The 19,836-nt window shown below is 35.9% G+C and overlaps 1 long non-coding RNA gene across 1 annotated transcript in view; it reads left to right on the top strand.

Moving 5' to 3' along the window:
• Positions 1 to 3,215: 3,215 nt before the first annotated feature.
• LOC136826307 (uncharacterized) overlaps positions 3,216 to 19,836 on the top strand; it is a 51,748-nt gene continuing 35,127 nt past the window's right edge. The window contains exons 1-2 of the long non-coding RNA XR_010849588.1: positions 3,216 to 3,305; positions 7,759 to 7,902. This is a non-coding gene — a long non-coding RNA (uncharacterized lncRNA). The remainder of the gene's footprint in view (positions 3,306 to 7,758; positions 7,903 to 19,836) is intronic.

The raw sequence follows: 19,836 nt of genomic DNA, 5'->3' as shown, positions 1-19,836 counted from the left end.
CTCTATACCAGCACTACGTAGTTCGGAGGTCTTCCACTAAGTCTGCGCTGCAAAGCCTTGCAGCCATCTTTAAAGGTCTGGTAACCCACAAATTTAACAGGGGCTTAGTGCAATTGTGAATTTTTATTATCGTTAATGTTTAATGATTAAGTGTTTAGCGTGTGCTTAGTGTTTAGTGGGTAAGAGTTTAGTGAATGTTTATGGGTAAGTGTTTAGTGAATGTTAGTTAGGGTATAGTGAATGTTTTGTGAATGTTTGGTGTGTAAGTATTCAATGAATGTTTAGTGAGTGTTTAGGGTTTAGTGAATGTTTAGTGTGTACGTGTTTAATGAGTGTTTAGGGTTTAGTGAAGGTTTATTGCATGTTAGTGTTTATTGAATGTTAATGTGTAAGTATTCAGTGAATGTTTAGTGAGTGTTGGGTTTAGTTAATGTTTTGTGAATGTTAGCGTTTAGTGAATGTTTAGTGTATTAGCATTCAGTGAATGCTTAGCGAGTATTTAGGGTTTAGTAACTGTTTAGTGTGTTTCTAGTGAGTGCATAGTGTTTAGTGAATGTTTAGTGAATGTTAGTGTGTAGTCAATATTTAGTGTGTAAGTGTTCAGTGAATATTTAGCGTGTAAGTAATCAGTGAATGTTTAGTAGTGTTTAGTGAGTGTTGTTTAGTAAGTGTTTAATGAGTGATTGGTGAATGTTCATTGACTGATAGTGTTTAATGAGTTTTTAAGGATTTAATGAGCATTTAGGGTTTAATGAGTATTTAGTGTTTAATAAGTTTACTATTTAGTGATTGTTTTGTGTATATTGAGTGCTTAGTGAATGTTTAGTATATAGTGAGTACTTAGTGAATGTTTAGTGTACAGTGAGTGCTTAGTGAATGCTTAGCGAGTGTTTAGCGTTTAATGAATGTTTAGAATTAAGTGAGTGTTTAGTGAACGTTTACTGACTGTTTGAGGTACAGTGAGTATTTAGCTAGTATTTAGTGTTTTATGAGTGTTTAGTGTATAGTGAGTGCCTCGTCAGTGTTGAGTGTTAATTTTATTGTGTGAGTGTATAATAAATGTGAGTGTGTAGTGAGTATGAGTGTGTAGTAAGTGTGTGTGTGTGTTTAGTGAGTGTGAGTGCACAGTAAGTGTGAGTGTTTATGAGTGTAAGTGTACTGTGAAGGTTAGTGTTTAGTGATTGTACATTACTGTTTAGTTAGTGTTTAGGGACTGTGGACAAAGAAAGTCCTGTAATATACAGGAACCATTTATGCTAAACACTGCTTAGATCCAAGAGCAGATGCTTAGGCCTTGACCACAATGGTTGGAATGCTTAGGCCAACCTGTTTTTATAAAGTAATTTTTCTCCATGAAATTGAGTCAAGTAAAATAATAATAATAATGATAATAATAAAAATGATAAAATTAATTGTAAAATGGCTGCATTTTGCGAATTGATTTTATACTGAATTTTCTCAATTTTTCTAATAATTCGCTTTTCCTGCACATCAATATTAGTCAATAATTGTCCAATGTTCATATTTTGATGGGTGAAACAGCGTATTTCTTAAAGATGAAGTTCTTTATTCTAAAGCATTACAGCAGGGATGTACGTATATCCGTAGATTTTCCTGATGGTATTTTCGGTGGCATTTCTTCTTTTTTCTTTTACTGACGTCTGTCTGGTATTTTCAGTACTTTTTCTGTCGACATGTTTCGACCAGCTCGATGGTCATCTTTTCCATCGAGCTGGTCGAAACATGTCGACAGAAAAAGTACTGAAAATACCAGACAGACATCAGAAAGAGAAAAAAGAACTACCACCGAAAATACCATCAGGAAAATCTACGGATTTACATCCCTGCTGTAATGCTTTAGAATAAAGAATTTCATCTGTAAGAAATACGCTGTTTCATCCATCAAAATATGAACATTGGACAATTATTGACTGATATTAATGTGCAGGAAAAGCAAATTATTAGAAGAATTGAGAAAACTCGGTATAAAACCAATTCGCAAACTGCAGCCATTTTATTCAACAAAACTTGCCTCAAAGAGGGTCTCCTTCCTTCGATTATTATCAATAGTAATAATAATAATAATGTAATAATGATAGTAAAAAAGATAAAAATAACAATAATAAAAATAATAATAGTAATAAAGCATAGTACTATGAGCTGGACCGAGACCTTTCAATATGGCCGCCCGAGGTCACATTCTCTGCCGCGAGATCGCCACTCCTGTGATGGACGCTTTATGTGTACCAGCGACCGTCTTTTTTTTGAACCCACTCGTTGCTAGGAAAACAGGTTAATCTTGATAATATATATATATATATATATATATATATATATATATATATATATATATATATATATATATATATATATATATATATATATATATATGTGTGTGTGTGTGTGTGTGTGAGTGTGTGTGTGTGTGTGTGTGAAACAACGTGTGCATTAACCAGTTCAAGAACCTCTTTGAAAATATAAAGGAACCGTTTGACCACGTCATTTAACGAGTTTTAGCTCTCTTACTTTCTTCTTTTATGGCAAAAGTAATTAAATATATGTGCAATAGTGTCCACATAAGAATGGCATAAACGATAAAGCTGTAATCTTATCGTTTAACAACAAATTAACAGGATTCGAAAATTTTCGAAGCAATTTTTCGAACTTTAGTCCGAAACTCCAGTTGCAAACACGTGTTTTATAATAATCACCAGTATCATCAATCATCAGTGTTGCCAATTTAGCTGTTTTTGCGTTAGATTTGGCGCTCTTTTAATTATTTCGGCGCCCAAGAATTTTCGTTTGACGCTGGTGCCTTTTTCAGCGCTTTTTAAGGAAAGAGGATTCTACTTTAAATAGTATTCTTGCCATTAAATATGGATTGAAGAGGCGCGGGCAATGTTGCTATCAATGTGAGCTTCCAAGTGATTTTGTCAAGAAAATTCGAAGTCTCGAAGCTTATGAAAATGAAGATGCAGATGAGGACTTGATTAGAATGTTAGAAGACTTCTAAATTTAGCAGAACCACGTATATAATCTTTAATGATGATGAGTACACGTAAGTACAGCATAAGCTTTATTAATTACTTTTTATTTTTTATCTGGCACTTTTTTTAGTGCATTAATTAGAAAGTCTAGCACCTTTTTAGTACCTTTGCGATCCACTTTTAGCACTGTACTGTCAAATCGAGTTGGCAACACTGAATTCATCACATCACTGAGCACTTCAGTACTAATGTGATCGTTGTGCTGAAAAGGTTACGCTGGTGTGACATTAGCTTGCCTAACATTATTTTCCACAATGGGTATGTTTATATGCTTGACGTGCGTTAATTTATGGAAACTGATGTGATTCAGAATGTTTAGTGTTTAGGTTTTCAACATGATATGATTTTATTCATCAGTCACATCTTTTGATTAGGCTGACCCCTGGTATCCTAGCCTAACCCATTGATTATTGAATCCGGTTTCAGTTTTATTATGATTTTTTGTTAAATTTCCGTAATTTGTTGATTTTCGGCAGCGCCCTGCTTAGATAAATGACCGGATCAAAAGAATATGCATTAAATGGTATTCAGTTTCTCGTCCTTTTGCCAAATTGAAAAGACATAGGTCTAGGTACGGTCAAGCAGTAACGGCTGTCACTTAGGCCTAATAGAGCGTTTAGCAGAAATTGAGGTTACCAAATTTTACCCACTTGTTACTTGAAATTGTCTTTTCTCATGCTGACAAATCCTTGCATATCTTTCCTCATTGATTGTTCGTGCCAGTAGTTTTGGCTTTGCTAGATCCGTTGGCGGATGCTAGAGCGGAATGGATGACTGGCGAGAATTGGCCGATTTGAATTTGTTTAAGGGACGGAAGCCTCCACTTTCATTTTGCTACGTTAGGTCAAAGAATTTTACCGTGAAATTTGTATTGGGGTTTTTAGTTTTCATTTTCAATGTTTTAGTAGGCCCTTGCTAAGTAAACCCAGCCTTTACGCTGCTCCTTAGAAGGAAAATAATGAACAGTTTTCTGAATCGTAATTTGTCGTGACATTTAGGCCTAGGACTATCTCAGATGTTGTTGGGACTTATGCAGTTTTATGAATGTTTTTGAACATAAGATTGCGGATAGTTTTATGAGAATGGGAACAGATTAGAAATACTCTACTATGCTAGGGCAGTTGAAATCTCCCCGGAGGTCAGTGCTGTCAGGGTACAGTACTTAACGCAGTGCATGTAGGCAACAGCAAGGTTCTTAGCAGCGTCCCTTCGGCCCCTCCGTTCATATTATTTTTTCTTCCATCTTACTTTCCATCCCCTCCTAGCTGTTGCATAGTTCAGCTGCGAGGTTTTCCTCCTGTTACACCTTTCAAACCACTGTACTCTAAATTCCCGGTCAGTGCTGAATGACTTCATAGCCTAGGTCCGAACGCTTGGTCTTAGGCCTAAATTTCACAATCCATTCCGTTGATTGAAATCATATACTGACTCATCCTCCCTCCCTCGCTTTCCTTGAAAATCTGCAAAACTAAGCATATATATATATATATATATATATATATATATATATATATATATATATATATATATATATATATATATATATATATATATATATATATATATATATATATATATATAATGTGTGTGTGTGTGTGGACAGAGCTATGAGAAGGGAGGATGGAAAAGAGTGGAGACTTGTGGAAGACAAAGCAAAAAGGAAAGACATAAGTGGCAGAATCTCACAAAGGCCCTTTGGGTCATGTGGTATTGGAGGATATATATATATATATATATATATATATATATATATATATATATATATATATATATATATATATATATATATATATATATATATATATATATATATATATATATATATATATATAATTATATTACCTTACTAAGTTAAAAAGACAGTACTCTACCATGTAATGTTTTACTTACTAAATCTGTATCTGAATTGACTATGTGGAATGAACCAAGTCGTAAGATATAAAGGATATGCCCTTAATTTTACAAAGTTAATAAAAAAATTAAAGTTTGTATATTTAAATATACAGTATTAAATTGCCAAGTTTCACAGTTGTGGTGTAAATTGGTGTACTATAGCTTAGGGACACATACAAATGGAAAAGTCTGTTATGTTGCATTGATTTTGTGACAAACATAACAGAACAACAAAGCCAATGGGCAAGTGGGGTCCTAGACTGTCATTGTGCCCATTCATTAAACTAGGCCTACAGGTTTAGTCTCTTAGTGGCCCAATTATTTTTGGTAAAGGCAGGTAGAAAAGAATATCAGGTCAGTCCTTCCAGTAGAATGGCAATGACAGTTTTGGAGAGATAATGGAATGATGTCACCAACATTAGGTAGCACCACTTGTCATTTGTATATTAGTGACTACAAAAATTAGTAATGGCATTGATCTTTAAAAGAAGTACAATTTACAGCTTTAGTTATTGTACATAGAGTACTTGTACAGTAAGGGCTGATTCACACCTGACACTCACGCTCACGCCCAAGTCATGGTCAAGCTCTCACTCAGCTCATTTTACTGGTGTGTTCACATATGCCGCTCAAGCTCTCCTGAGCTCAGTTTGTTTTGTGTTGGCATTGGTGAACCATGTGTGATTTTTCGGCTCTAGAATTAGCGGGTATAGCCATAGCGCTGGATGAGGAAGAGGGAGAGAGAAAAAGGAGGAGATTTTGGGTGCATCATATAACACTTTATATCCCCATCTTATAGATGACGAAGAAAAATTCTTTAATTATTTCCGCATGCCAAAAGGGACATTCGAGTATATTTTGTCCAAAATTGGATCAGATATAATGAAGGAAGACACCTATTTCAGAGAATCGATATCTTCAAGAGAAAGTTTGGCTGTATGTTTAAGGTAAAAAAACCCACAAAATTAATTAATGAATTTATTATCAAATATAATTATATTCGCAAATGCTATGCAAATATTCTGTCCACCTCTGGACTCAGTATAGGGCTAAATAAAAAACGAACCTTCCTGTTTGAACTGAAAATAGAAGTTTGCTTAAAAAGCAAAAAAGTTCCATATACTGTAAAAAAGAAATTACCCTACCAAAAAAAAAAACAAGTCCACAAATTAAAAAAAAAAGTCTACATTTCATTATAATTTTCTTACTCTCGCTCAAGTTTGAGCACGTTCAAAATATCTTTGGCTTTGATCGTGAGCTTGACTGTGACCGTGACTGGAGTTGAGCGAAAATGATTGACTGGATGGTTTGAATACTCTGCTTGTTTATCATTAAAGAATATTTGAGCGCGATCAATTGCGTGCACGTGAGCGTGAGCGTGAGTGTCAGGTGTGAATCAGCCCTAACACTTCAATTTAATAGGCCTCAACTTTGCAGACTTCTGTACTTATCGGCAACATTATTTTTTGCTTTGCTACCATTCTGAATGTCATACATTTTTAAATAAATCTCTTTAATTAAATTTTAAGTGCAAAGAATGGGTTAGTTCAGGTTAGGAACTATGCTGAATTTTTGTTAGCTGTAAGATATCCATAAAATATCCAAGTACAGGTTATAATATAGGGTCTTTGGTACTTAACTTTGTTACTGATCAGAAAACCAGAGGCCCATAGTGTCTGTTGAGGAGCAACAGTATTCTACGAAGTAGATTTTAATTAGAATTTTCATTTTTATTTGCAGTATACTATTTAACCTCTACTATAACTTTGCTCTAGAATAACAGGTTGCTGAATTTGTAACTATGGTACTGCAGTGGATTACATCTCTTAATGGAAGTTTTAAGTAGTACCTGTAGTACTTGTGCATAGCTTTAGTATTTCCTCTTGATTCCCTTACAATGATTTAGGGTAACAATGTTCATATCTCTGTACATCCAAATGCTTTTTTATGTTTCTAAGTCTTGTTGGGAATTGAGAATTCCTCAAAAGGGAACATATCCCATCCCCCAGGTGAGATTAAATATGTTTATTCCCACTACGTGGACATAGATATGTTTATTCCCACTACCTGGACATCTTTGTACAGAATGGAAAACATAGAGAGGTAGGCTTTATGAGACCCATGTAGCTAGCTTAAAATAGGCAGTGTATGATATACAATAGATCAGAGATGAGTAATTAAGTATTGAAGGCCTGCTAAAAAAAATAACCTCAAATACAGGGAAAACCTGCAAGATATCAACTCAACAAGATGGCCACAGGCAGAAATAAGGTGACCTCACGTGTTATTCAGCAGCAAAGAATGATTTAGATCACTTATAGTCGTTTTGAGGCATCTACATAGATGTTTGAATACTTTTCTAAAGTGTCTAGGTGACATCCTAGTGGAATATTTGTATATGGTGTGCTTTTGTCCTGAGGGCACATTGAATAAAAGTAAATACTTCCCCTTAAGGTGGCTGCCTGATGCAGTGTACATAAAATACACCTTACCATGGATTCAGAACACTGCATGCAATAACAAAAAACTAGTAATATTAAACAACAGTCCAACTTTTCAAGCAGTACATAACTAGGTTGGCACAATGCTAATAAAGGTGGGACATCCAAAAGTCAAGGCTGTAGGATCAAGAGTCTTCATTATTTTTAATGTTTTTAGTTGCGTGTTGCCATTATTATAACATTGTCCCTTTTGTTTCATAATTTAATGTATTAACAGCATTGTATGCAGGAACGAGTTGTATCTTGCCAGATTTGTTAACAGTATAATTGCAGGTTCATGTATTGAATTTCAATTAATGTTCAGTTTTTAATTCCAGAGAAAGAAAATGCCCTGTCAGCCCCATGGAATCAATCAGTAAAAAAGTATAATATTGTTTAATAATGGGCTTAACTCTCAAGTGGAAATATATGGGTTGTGCTATATATTCTTCCTAACTGTTCAAGAGCGTAGCATTACTAAGGTAAGTTCGCTTAACAATAAAAAATTTTCTTGACTATACAAACTAATGAAAATTTTACAGGATGATCAAAAGTTTTAAATGTATTCAGAATGTATTATTCAGAATTTAAAGAAAGCTCTTATAATTGTTAAATTTACTTAAAATTATATATTACAATTCCATTGTAAAGGTACCTATTAATCTTCAAGTGTAAGGTTGACATTTAAGGTAATTAGGGTGCTCAGCCCCTCGAGAAGCTGCATAATTAAAAGTTCGATGGTAGAGATTGTGGCTTCTGAACTAGGAGCCTAAGTACATTGTAAGGTTAGGAAAAGGAAAATAGTTTGTAACAATAACAAAGTCAACTCTGGGTAGGATAATGTAATTTTAGGATATTCAATATCTCCAAAATGGGTCATAGAAAATTACATTGGTAGAGATTCTATGGCATTGAATTGAATGGGTGGTAAGGCTAGGTTAGTATAAAGTGATATTTTAATAACAGTTAGAAAGCCAGAATGAGTATAACTATTAATAAAAAAGTGGTTAGTAGATCAAATTTCTTTAAAGCCAAATAGAACTCCTCACATAAAGAGAGACCGTGTAAGAAATTTGTCTTTGACCAGTGATCATTCAGTCATGTTTGCTCTGAAATGTGTATTGCTTTGTGTATACCCATCAGTTCCCATTAATTCTTTATATACACATGTAACTGGGACTTCTGTTGGAATTTATTATTGTAAAGAGAATAGCACCAGTGTGTAAATGCTGTTGTAGAATTTTAAACCAAAATTTATTAATGTAAAGAATAGCACCAGTATGCAAATGCTGTTGTAGAATTTTAAACCCAAAAATAACATATTAACAAATTATCAACTATAAGCTGATTTCTGTGTACAGTAATGTATTTTACTCAGTCTACAAAGTTTCATGAAGATCCATTTGTCTGCTCTTGATTATCCTACTAAAACACACACAGACTTGAATGTAAACATAGCCTACCTTTATTTGTTGGTAAATGTAAATTAATATCCACCTTCCATATAATAGTAGAATGATCCAGAGTATATCATATATGCCTCATGTCATCAGTCTTCAGGATTTAGGAGCTATTTCTGTAACGGCTGATAAGGCAAAGCAATAAAGTCATGCTTAGGAAAGCATGGGTATTTCAGCTGTAAGAAAAATTGGCTAGATTGTTTATTCTGTTTAGTCATAGTATGCTGCCACAAACTCTATGAAAATACTGTTTAGCTACCTCTCCAAATCTAAGATTGTTTTGATTGCTGACTCTTAGTTGCCGTATATACTCGTGTAATATTAGACTCCATGTAATGTTCGACCCCCATTTTATACTTCATATATATTAGGATTTTAGCATATACCCCATGTAATGTTCGAGTTTTGAATCTGGCAGTAAGACTAGGCTATGTTTCTATATATTTGGAATCAATACATGATGGTAGCCTAGGCAGTGTTAGCAGTCGCTAACGTACCCTAGTCTAAGATAGTACTTGTTTACATTCGGGAAATACAGGCTACACTTATTATAGCGTAGAACAGGCATAAATATAGAAACAATATAATAATAAAAGACTCTCAGATAAGTAAAGCAGCATTTATATTTATTGTCTTTATAAAAAAAATAGTTTGTCGTCTTCTGTGGAAAGAAGTGCTACTTGTTGACTTCCCTGGTCAGGAAATCTAAAGCCTATGGTAGGCTTAGCCTAGTCCCAAAAGTTTGCGCTTTTCCAATATAGAAAGAACATAACAATAATAGAAGATTCTCAGATAAGTAAAACAACATTTGTATTTATTGTCTTTAATCTACAAAAAAAAAAAAAAAAAATAGTTCGTCAACTTCTGTGGAAGGAAATGCTACTGTGTTGACTTCTGTTGTCGGGAAACCCAAAGCCTAGTCCCAAACTTTTGCATTTTTCCAAAACTATACCCCATGTAATGTTCGACCCCAAAAATTTTAGGCCATAAAATTGGGCATTAAATATCGAACATTACACGATTATATACGGAGTATGTAGTCAGTCAGTTAGCTAGTGCAATTGAACTTTCCTACTCTGCACTTTTTTTTTTCTCTCTCTCATTGGGAAGCTAATATGAAAGTATGGCAATGTAGCCTGAAGAAAGAACATGGTGATATTTATGTTTTAATCTGTTTACACTGGGAAGAGTATGTGAGTGTGGCAAATTTGCCATGCTGATGGAAAGTAGGTTATCTGAACGTGAGCAAATTTAACCAAATGGAGGAAAGTATGGTTCACAGTGTTAAACTCGACTTCATGCAGTAAAAGTCAGATGTACAACTTTTAATTACTTCCTAAGTATGATGAAAAACAGTTTGTATGTGCCAAAGTACAGAATACTGCTTATTTTCATGGTACTTGCACTGGGCTGGATGCCTCAACTGATGGTATGCTCTTGGAGGCCAGGTGAAGGCCTATAGCCTATAGTACTTAATAACTGTAGGCAGTGGTTTGAGGGAAACTAGCTTAGGACACAGATGAACAGTTCTCTTCATGCTGTACATGACTACAGAGTTCATGTATTTATTCTCTTGTTTTATGTCATGAATTGCTGAGAGTACAATATTGACCAGTATTTACTGAATGTCTCTACTGTATTAAGCATAATCAAGCAGTCTGTAGATTGTTAGAATATAAAATATATGTATTTCTAATTGTTTTTAGCTTGATTTGAACAGACTGTATTTGGAATTTAGGAAATGGTTGATTAATCTTAGAACCACAGAGGGAGAATAATAAAATACTGGGATGTGAACTAACCTAACTTTTCAGAATACTGATAAGACACTAGGTTGTTGTTTACATGAGATAAGTTCTGTCACAGATCAAGTTGGAGAGGAGGTCAGACTTGATTGGTGGTTGTCGTCATCTAGGTGTGCTACTCTTAACCTGTCGTATCTTGCAGCTGTATCTTGAGCATTTTAACATTACATCTTAGGACTAGTATGGGGTTGTCAGGGAGGAAGAGGCTTATGGGCTTGAGGTTAGTTCAGAAATGTACAAGAAGAATATCTGCAAGAGTGGTGGCTGACAACAAACCAAAGCAGCCAACTTGATCAGTAAGAATTTGACTCAATTTTTAAAATAAAGGGAAAATAAAACTTAACTAAATAAGACATTGATCATATTATTCATGCTGTAATTGATTACAGGTTTAAAAGTGACCAATACCTAAGTAATAACTGCCTTGGCCCAAAAGTTTCACTTGCTGCAGTGCTGTATCTTTTTTTATGGTGTTACAGTGCACAGTGCCTTTTACTTTGCATTGCAAAGATTTTATTGATTTGGAATTTTTGCATAGGATAGCCTATGTGCTTTGGAAGGGTTAGAGTTGCGTATAAAGTAGTGGTTAAGAAATGAGCCACTTTAGAAAACCAAATTGAAGTGGCTTTTTTTTCTCAACCGTTTTACAAACATGAAGAATCTGTTTCAATTACTGTATAGAGTAGTAGTTGACTATGTGTAGAGCTGTACAGAGTAGTAGGGTACAGCTGCAGCATCTTTTCTTTTTATCTTAGGGTTCATTGTCTTTATTTATTGACCATGTTTGATACATTATTTATTATATATTGGTTGTGTGAGGAAATGTGGAGGGTAAACAGTCAATAATCAGGTATTTTGATGACCACCCTGACCCACACATTGTACTCACTGCAGTTCTGTATGGTTATACTGTTTGCATATTTTCAAGATAAAAATTTTTTTGGATTGTGTTAATGCTTTGTTCATGCAGTGTTTGCTTCTTTGTGTTATGTATGCTTTATTGTGTCATCTGCTCAGTGTCAAACTCTTATGGGTATGAAAAACCATAAATTCGAGGGAAGAACAGTCATGAAACATCTACTTTTGAATTGTGTGTAGCAGATAATGTGTTCGTATGTAATTGTAATTACTACAGTTTATACAAGAATGTTTTTATGTGTTACTTATGCTGTCAAAACTTCAACAAGAGATTGTACTTTTCCGCAAGTTGTGGTATGGTTTTATGTATTCTCTTTAAATTTACATAAAGTGGAAATGCGTATTATGTAGAAGGAGGATATTATGTTTTGTTGTGTTTGTATTTAGTAATGAAAAGCATTGTCTTAGCTGTTTCGTGTATTTAATTTTAAGTATGTTTGTAATAGTGCTTAACCCTTAAGGGACGGATTGAGCCTCAGTGTGAAGTAAAACAGGTTTGGAGAGGTGGACGGATTGAGCTTCAGTGTGAAGCAGAATTACGCACAACTGTTATGGTAATAATGATTCGAAACAAAGGTGCCAATACTTCTATATGCTATAAATTCACTAATGGCAACTTTTATACAGACGTGAGAGTTAGGCCGGTATCAGTAATGCTTGTGACTTCAAGGGGGAAAGTACTGCATCTCTCTTCCACATAAGTGTTTTTGTAAATTTGCTTGTAAATATATGAATTGGTTGCTGTTGTTTTTTGTTTTTGTCTTTTACGATAGTATGTCGGTTGTAAATGTAATTTTACAAAGAAAACTTCAAAGAAATATTAGAAAAAGCATGTAAAAGTAAAAAAAGTTACTGAATCTTCCTTCTCGTAAATTTACGTGAATGTTTTACAACAAATATGCCAAAAATTTGTTACTGCTTTTATTTCTTATCTGTTCTGATATTGTGTGAGCAGTAATAATAATTTTACAAAATACAATGAATTTATTTATTAGAAAAAACATATAAGTTGGTAAAATTTACGATTGTCTTGTAAATGAGGCCCCACAAGGGGTTGTTAAATAGTCATTTTCAGGGAAAATTTTTTAGAATTTTTTTATTACGTGTCATTCTCTTTCCATTGATGTGATTTTGTTTTTGCCGACCTCAAAGTTTCCCCAGTCTGGGGTGCTGCACATTGATAAATTATGCCGTCCCATAAGGGTTAACTACTGGTATGGGTTGGTTGTCCGGTAGTTAGTCGAAGGTTTTTTGTCGGTCAAAGATGGCCTTTAATTCAGCCTCTTCATGGCTTTGATACAGGGTGGTTTGAGCTAGTGGGGACTCAAGAATGCAGTAATTATCAGTGTCTACAAATCCACTTAAGTATTCCTGTTCATCTATAAGTACATTTGGGGAAAACTTGCTTTAGGAGATATGCATATCTAAATACAGGCAGTCCCCAGTTTACAACGGGTCCTGCTTACGACGTTCCGAGGTTACAATGCTCTTCAAATATGTTCATCAGAAATTATTTCTTGGTTTACGACGCATGGTCTGGGGTTACAATGCGTCGTACGCTGATCCGACAGAAGAAATATGGCTCCTAAACGGCAGAATAATAAAAATTTCGAGTTTTTTTTTTTATGAAAAACTCAATAAAAATGCAGTTTACATCGTTTTCAATACACCCAAAGCATTAAAAGTAATAGGATTTTCGACGATTTTTCGGTTTACGACGATTTTTGGCTTGCGATGCGGCGGAAAAACGGAACCCCCGTCGTAAACCGGGTACTGCTTGTATAAGGAGAATCTCTTGAGGTGTGCTTTAGGCGAGGGTCACAAAATAGAGATTGTGCTCATGCCAATATAACTACTGTACATTGAGCTAGGAACAATTGAATACGCCAATAGTAAGCTCATGTTGTTAGCTTAGTTGATATACACAATGCAATGCATTGATCCCAATTTGAACTAGCATAAGAGTGAAGTAACCTTGGTGTCATAGTATAAGACTTAGGCCACGATTAGGTCAGTACGTTTCAAATCGTTTAGGCTTTACGATAACACTGACGATTTGAAATGGTGCTGTGAACAGGATATCAGTGATTGGTTGTTATAACAGAGTTCAAGGATTGTTGTGATATTTGGCGATAAAGATAAACACATGACTGGGTGATGATGGCAGCCATTTTAGAATTAGTTGTGTTAGCCTGGCCAGAAATGGATAAGATACTTAAGTGAAATTTAATCTGAAATAAAACCTTATGTTTTACACTGTGTATATGTATGTGTAGTCAAGGGCATATATATATATGATATAAGTGGCAGTGATCCACCATTGATTGATCTGAAGAAGTGTGGCCAACTTTAAATATTATATTTTCTAATGCAGTATATATATTTTTTTGGAGCTGGCAGTAATTAAGAACTTGTGTATTTGGTTTTGGTAAATTATAGGCTAAGATGTCTGACCTAGAAGATTTGAAGATGAGATTGGCGGGGAGGGGGGGGGGACTGTTTAAGTCTGTGATAACTAATTGGTCAAAAAAGGTTGAAACCACTATTGATGCAGGTGATATCAATAGTATTTCTTCATTGAGACACACCTTGAAGGAATATTTACAGAAAGTCCAGGAATTGGATAACAAAACATTGGATATGACAGATCCTGGAGGACAACCTGAGCAAATTATGAATCAAGCAGAATATGGCCTAAAGGTAGGCACTGAAATTCATAAACTAAACTCCTCCATCACGAGTCTTCTAGCTGTAAGAGGTGAACCTAGAGCACTGATATTGCTTGTTAAAGCTACTATGAAGTTACCCAAATTAAACCTCAAACATTTCGATGGTGATGTATCAGAATGGGATTCATTTTGGGAACTTTATGAAGTATCAGTGCACCAATGTACTGATTTTGAAAATATACAGAAGTTTTCTTATTTGAAGAGCCTACTGGAAGGTGAGGCTCCGGAACTGATATCTGGTTTTAAATTAGAAGGTGATAAATATTTACAAGCAGTTGACTTGTTGAAAGAGACCTATGGCAGAAAAGACGAAATCAAGTTGTGTTTAGTTAAAAAACTCTTCCAAACCGAGACTCCCAAGGCAGATGCAGAACTGCTACAAGGATTTAGAGCGCAATTTGAATGCTGCATAAGATCACTGGAGAGTGAAAGACTGGAATGGAGTGAATTATATACCATCTTGCTCTACACCAAACTACCAATTAGTGTAAGTGAAATAATAAAACGAAGGTATGGAGAAAATTGGCTGAAATTTGACACCTTTAAAAAATATCTTGAAGAAGAAATACACAATTTGAGGGCTTTTCCACAGACTGAACCAGCAAAAGCTAATACATCGACAACGGTATCTGCTTTTGCAGTAGAACAACGGCAATCTGTGAGACCAAGAAAAACATCAGTAAGGCCTAAAGAAAGTACGAACAAAACCAAGGTAAACCAGGTTAAAGGATGTGTAATTACCAGAGGCAATCATATATGGACACATTGTAAATCCTATTTAACCAGAGGAGGAAAGATAGAATGACCCAGAACTCTGGGTTTGTGTTTCATATGTGCATCCAATAAACACTTCAGTTCCAAATGGGACAGGCAAGGTTGTAATAACAGCTGCACTGTTAGACATCATAGTGCTATATACAATCGAAACCAGCCAAATAAATCTAAGGTAGGTGGGGTACAAGTTGGAACTCTCTCTGACGAATACCAGACAGGGAAATAAGACGATTAGGAAGTCGATCTTACCTACAGCCACAATAACCCTAAAGGGTAAAAGAGGTCGCATTGTGCGAAAGAGAGGTGTTGATAGATATCTGTGCCGAGAGATCATTTATAAAGAAATCTGCTCTTGAGGGACTCCACTATCAAAGTAAGGGGGTTGAAAACATATCACTGAGAGGTTACTTAACTACTATACCAGTTTAAGAATATGAAATGGTGAACATCGCTGTACCTGATCAGGGTAGATTGATAAATATGGGTTGTATAGTGGTAGACGAGCTACCAGAATATGCACAGAAATTCGGTGTTAAGAAGAACTTAAGGTCGTTGTGTAAAACGAAAATCAGCTTGGCTGATAAAGATTTTGATCTACCTGTAGAGAAACAATCGCCGATTGAATTGTTAATAGGGGTTGACAATGTGCACATCTTACACCCAGGGTTTAGGAAATTTGAAAACTTAGTATTGCTACCAACCATATTTGGTTATGTGGTAACCGGAACATGTAGTTCTCCTCCCACCAAGGAGACTCATGGCTCCATTTTAAAACCAGCAGTGGAAAACGACCACATAATTATGGCTGAAGGGGCTACTCAATTAAAGGATCCAAGGGAAGATCTTGAAAGAGTATGGAGTTCAGATCATTTAGGTATTGACTGCAGTGAAATAATGGAACAGGAATGGAAGGTATTAGAGAACTATGAGAGTACTATAACTTATTCTGAAATTGACAAACAGTATGTTGTGGCATTGCCTTGGAAAGGCAATAAAAGGAGATTAACTTCCAACTTTGGGTTAGCTTTGAACAGATTAAAACAACAGTGTGTCAAGTTTCAGAAGGACACTCAGCATCTAGAACACTACCAGAAAATCCTGAAGGATCAGGAGGATAGGAGATTCATAGAGAGAGTGAAATATTTTAAAACAAAAGACTATCATTTCTTGGCACATTATGGTGTTAAAAAGGACAGTGCAACAACCCCTATTAGGATAGTATTTGACTGTTCAGTTAGACAGGGGAAAGGTGGGTTAAGCTTGAACAATTGTTTGTGGGTGAGACCACATATAACAGCTGACCTACTCAGAGTTCTACTACAGTATTAGGGCAAGGATATACCTGCAGAATTTGTGGAAGCAACAACTGGATTGGGATGAACAACTCCCAGACCCATTACAGAAACAATGGGTTGAGTTATCTGAAGACTTGGAAAGATGTTGTGATATTTCCTCCCCTAGGAAAGGGGGACTCCTTACACATATTGTGCAATGCCAGTGAGTTAGCATATGTTTGTGTAGCCTGTAGAGTTAAGAACGAAAACTCTTATTTGATGATGGCAAAGGCAAGAGTAGCTCCCATTAAAGAATTAACTGTTCCAAAACTTTAATTGATGGCATTGTTGCTAGTAGCAAGAATGGCCAAATTTATTGAAGAATCCTTTGAGAAGGATAAGCTTGTAGAACTGTTCATTTGGTCAGACAGTAAAGTCACCCTAAGTTGGCTAGGATCGAAAAGTGTTCTCCCAGTGTTTGTGAAAAATAGAGTACAGGAAATAAACTCTTTAATTCCAGAGGCAGTCTTGTCCTATGTGCCTACAGATGATAATCCCAGTGACTGGTTGACACGTGGGAAAAGGACAGAAATGATCTTGGATAGTTCTTTCAGGTGGGAGGGACCCCCATGGTTAAAAAATTCCTCTTGGCCAATAGATAGGTCAAGGGTTGGTGGATCACTTGCGCAGGGTAGGGGACAACCTGAATGGTAGTACTCACTTGCTGAATTGGGAGAGATTCAGCAAGGCTGAAAAGATCTATAGGACCACAGCGTGGATCGTACAATTTTTGAATAATTGTAGGAGTTCAATCAGTATGATGAGGCATGGTGAATTGACCTTGGAAGAACTCCAAGAGGCAAAGAATAAGACCATTGCCATCATACAAGGGGAATATTTCCAAGAGGAATACGAGAGTTTGATGAAGGGGGTAAGAAAACCAAAAGTAGCTCTCGTACACCAGTTGAATATTTACCTAGACAACGGGGTAATAAGGTGTAAGGGTAGACTAGAACACGCACAGTTCCCTGAATCTGTTAAGTTTCCCATACTATTGCCGAAGAGTTGCTATGTTACTCTGGTAATTATTAAAGAAAATCATGATGCTAATGCTCATATGGGTGTCAATGCCACTGTGGTGAGTGTCAGACAGGAGTTCTGGATCCCACAGATAAGGCAGCTGACTAAGAGTATAATACACCATTGTGTTATTTGTAGAACGCAGGGGAGGCCGTATAGGCCCAATATAGTTCCTCCATTACCTGAGTACAGGGTGCACTGTAAGCAACCTTTTAATACCATAGGCATGGACTACACCGGTGCATTATGGGTTAAGGGAATAGGACAAAGCCCTGAGAAGGCTTATATCATCTTATTTACGTGCCCTATAACCATAGGCATACATGTGGAGCTAGTTGATAACCAGTCCTGTGACTTGTTCCTCATGAACTTTAGAAAGTTATGCAGCAGAAGAGGTTTCCCAGCACTCATGTTGAGTGGCAATGCCACCACATTTGTAGCGGCATTAGAATATCTTAAGACCATGTCGGCAAGACCCATCGAGTAGGAATAGTGCATGGCTCTCGACCCAGGATAGGGGAAGTTGTCCTCATTCATGACGAGGGGCCAAGGAACAAGTGGAAGTTGGGCCAAGTGATCGAGTTACACATGGGGCAAGACAAGGTCCCATGCGTGACTACCCTAAGAACGGCCCATCGCCAGCTTATGAGACCTGTAATTAAGTTATACCCCTTAGAGCTGTGGCAGGAGATAAGGGAAACTAATCCTGCGACAGATGACATTCAGTCAGGCACCTGTCCGAGAAGGACTACTCAAATAGCTGCAGAAGCCAGAAAGGCATTGATAAGAACAGGACTATTGTAAATAATGTAGGCATAAGTTTTTCTTGCGGGGGAGTATGTCGAAACTTCGACAAGAGAGATTGTGCTTTTCCACAAGTTGTGGTATAGTTTTGTGTATTCTGTATAAATTTACGTAAATTGGAAATGCGTATTATGTAGGAGAAGGATATTATGTTTTCTTGTGTTTGTATTTAGTAATGAAAAGCATCGTCTTAGCTGTTTCGTGTATTTAATTGTAAGTATGCGTGTAATAGTGCTTAACTACTGGTATCGGTTGTTTGTCTGGTGGTTAGCCGAAGGTTTGGTGTCGGTCAAAGATGGCCGTGAACTCAGTCTCTTCACGGCTTTGAAAAAGAAAGTATACCTTAGTTTTACCAGACCACTGAGCTGATTAACAGCTCTCCTAGGGCTGGCCCAAAGGATTAGACTTATTTTACGTGGCTAAGAACCAATTGGTTACTTAGCAATGGGACCTACAGTTTATTGTGGAATCTGAACCACATTATAGCGAGAAATTAATTTTTATCACCAGAAGTAAATTCCTCTAATTCTTCATTAGACGGCCAGAGACTCGAACTCAGGCCTAGCGAGTGCTAGCCCACAACTCTACCGATTCGACCAAAGAGGAACTTTCACGGCTTTGATACAGAGTGGTTCGAGCTAGTAAGGACTTAAGAATGCAGCCATAATTATCGGTGTCTACAAATCCACTTAAGTATTCCTATTCATCTTAAAGTACATTTGGGGGAAACTTCCTTTAGGAGATATGCATATCTAAATATAAGGAGAATTTCTTGAGGTGTGCTTTGGACAAGGGTCACGAAATAGAGATTATGCTTAGGTCAGTACATTTCAAATCATTTAGACTATACGATAACACTGACGATTTGAAATGCTATACTTATTCTGAATGAGTTGGTATATATGGAATGTTTCAAGGTTGAATTTCTCCCACATTTTTTAACGTACAGTAGGTTAGATAAGTAGACAACATATCTATGGTTGGGCCAAATGATCAGGATTTAATGCATTCATGATAATGAGTGGGAAAATTGCCATTCTTGGATGTGTGCTTTCATGAAAATAAGGGGTCACTTCAAAAGGGTTAACATTTTAACAATCTCAGTGTTTTTAAGAGTATATAGATTGTGTAGTCATACCAAAAACATAATGTTTAAACTTGATATATGATCAACATTTTATTGGAGATACCCCTAGGAAAGCACGTAGAACATTTTTCAATTATTTCAATTCAGCATGCAATTCTAATGATTTTAAAATATTATGTATCCCTTATGCCAAGAGACCAGACCTCTCCCAGCAACATTATGAAGCAGTGATTATAGATTGGTTTTTAGTTACTCAGATTCTACAGGTAAATTACTGATTTGGGAACAAGCAGAAAGTGGAAGAGAGGTCTTGTATTTATAAGGTACCATGTAATTGACTAATAAAGTTATTTTGGGGAGGCTGGAAGGTTGTTGTTAATAAGAATAAATGAACACAATTGTGATTAAGGAATTGGATGTCAAACACCTCCTTCACTCATAATATTGAAAATGATCATACTATTGATTGGCTTGGCACTAAAAGT

The sequence above is a fragment of the Macrobrachium rosenbergii genome, chromosome 40, assembly GCF_040412425.1.
Source record: "Macrobrachium rosenbergii isolate ZJJX-2024 chromosome 40, ASM4041242v1, whole genome shotgun sequence".
In the NCBI taxonomy this organism is placed as follows: Eukaryota; Metazoa; Arthropoda; class Malacostraca; order Decapoda; family Palaemonidae; genus Macrobrachium; species Macrobrachium rosenbergii.
Note: the sequence above shows the minus strand (reverse complement) of the source record. Positions and strands in the feature narration are given on the sequence as shown.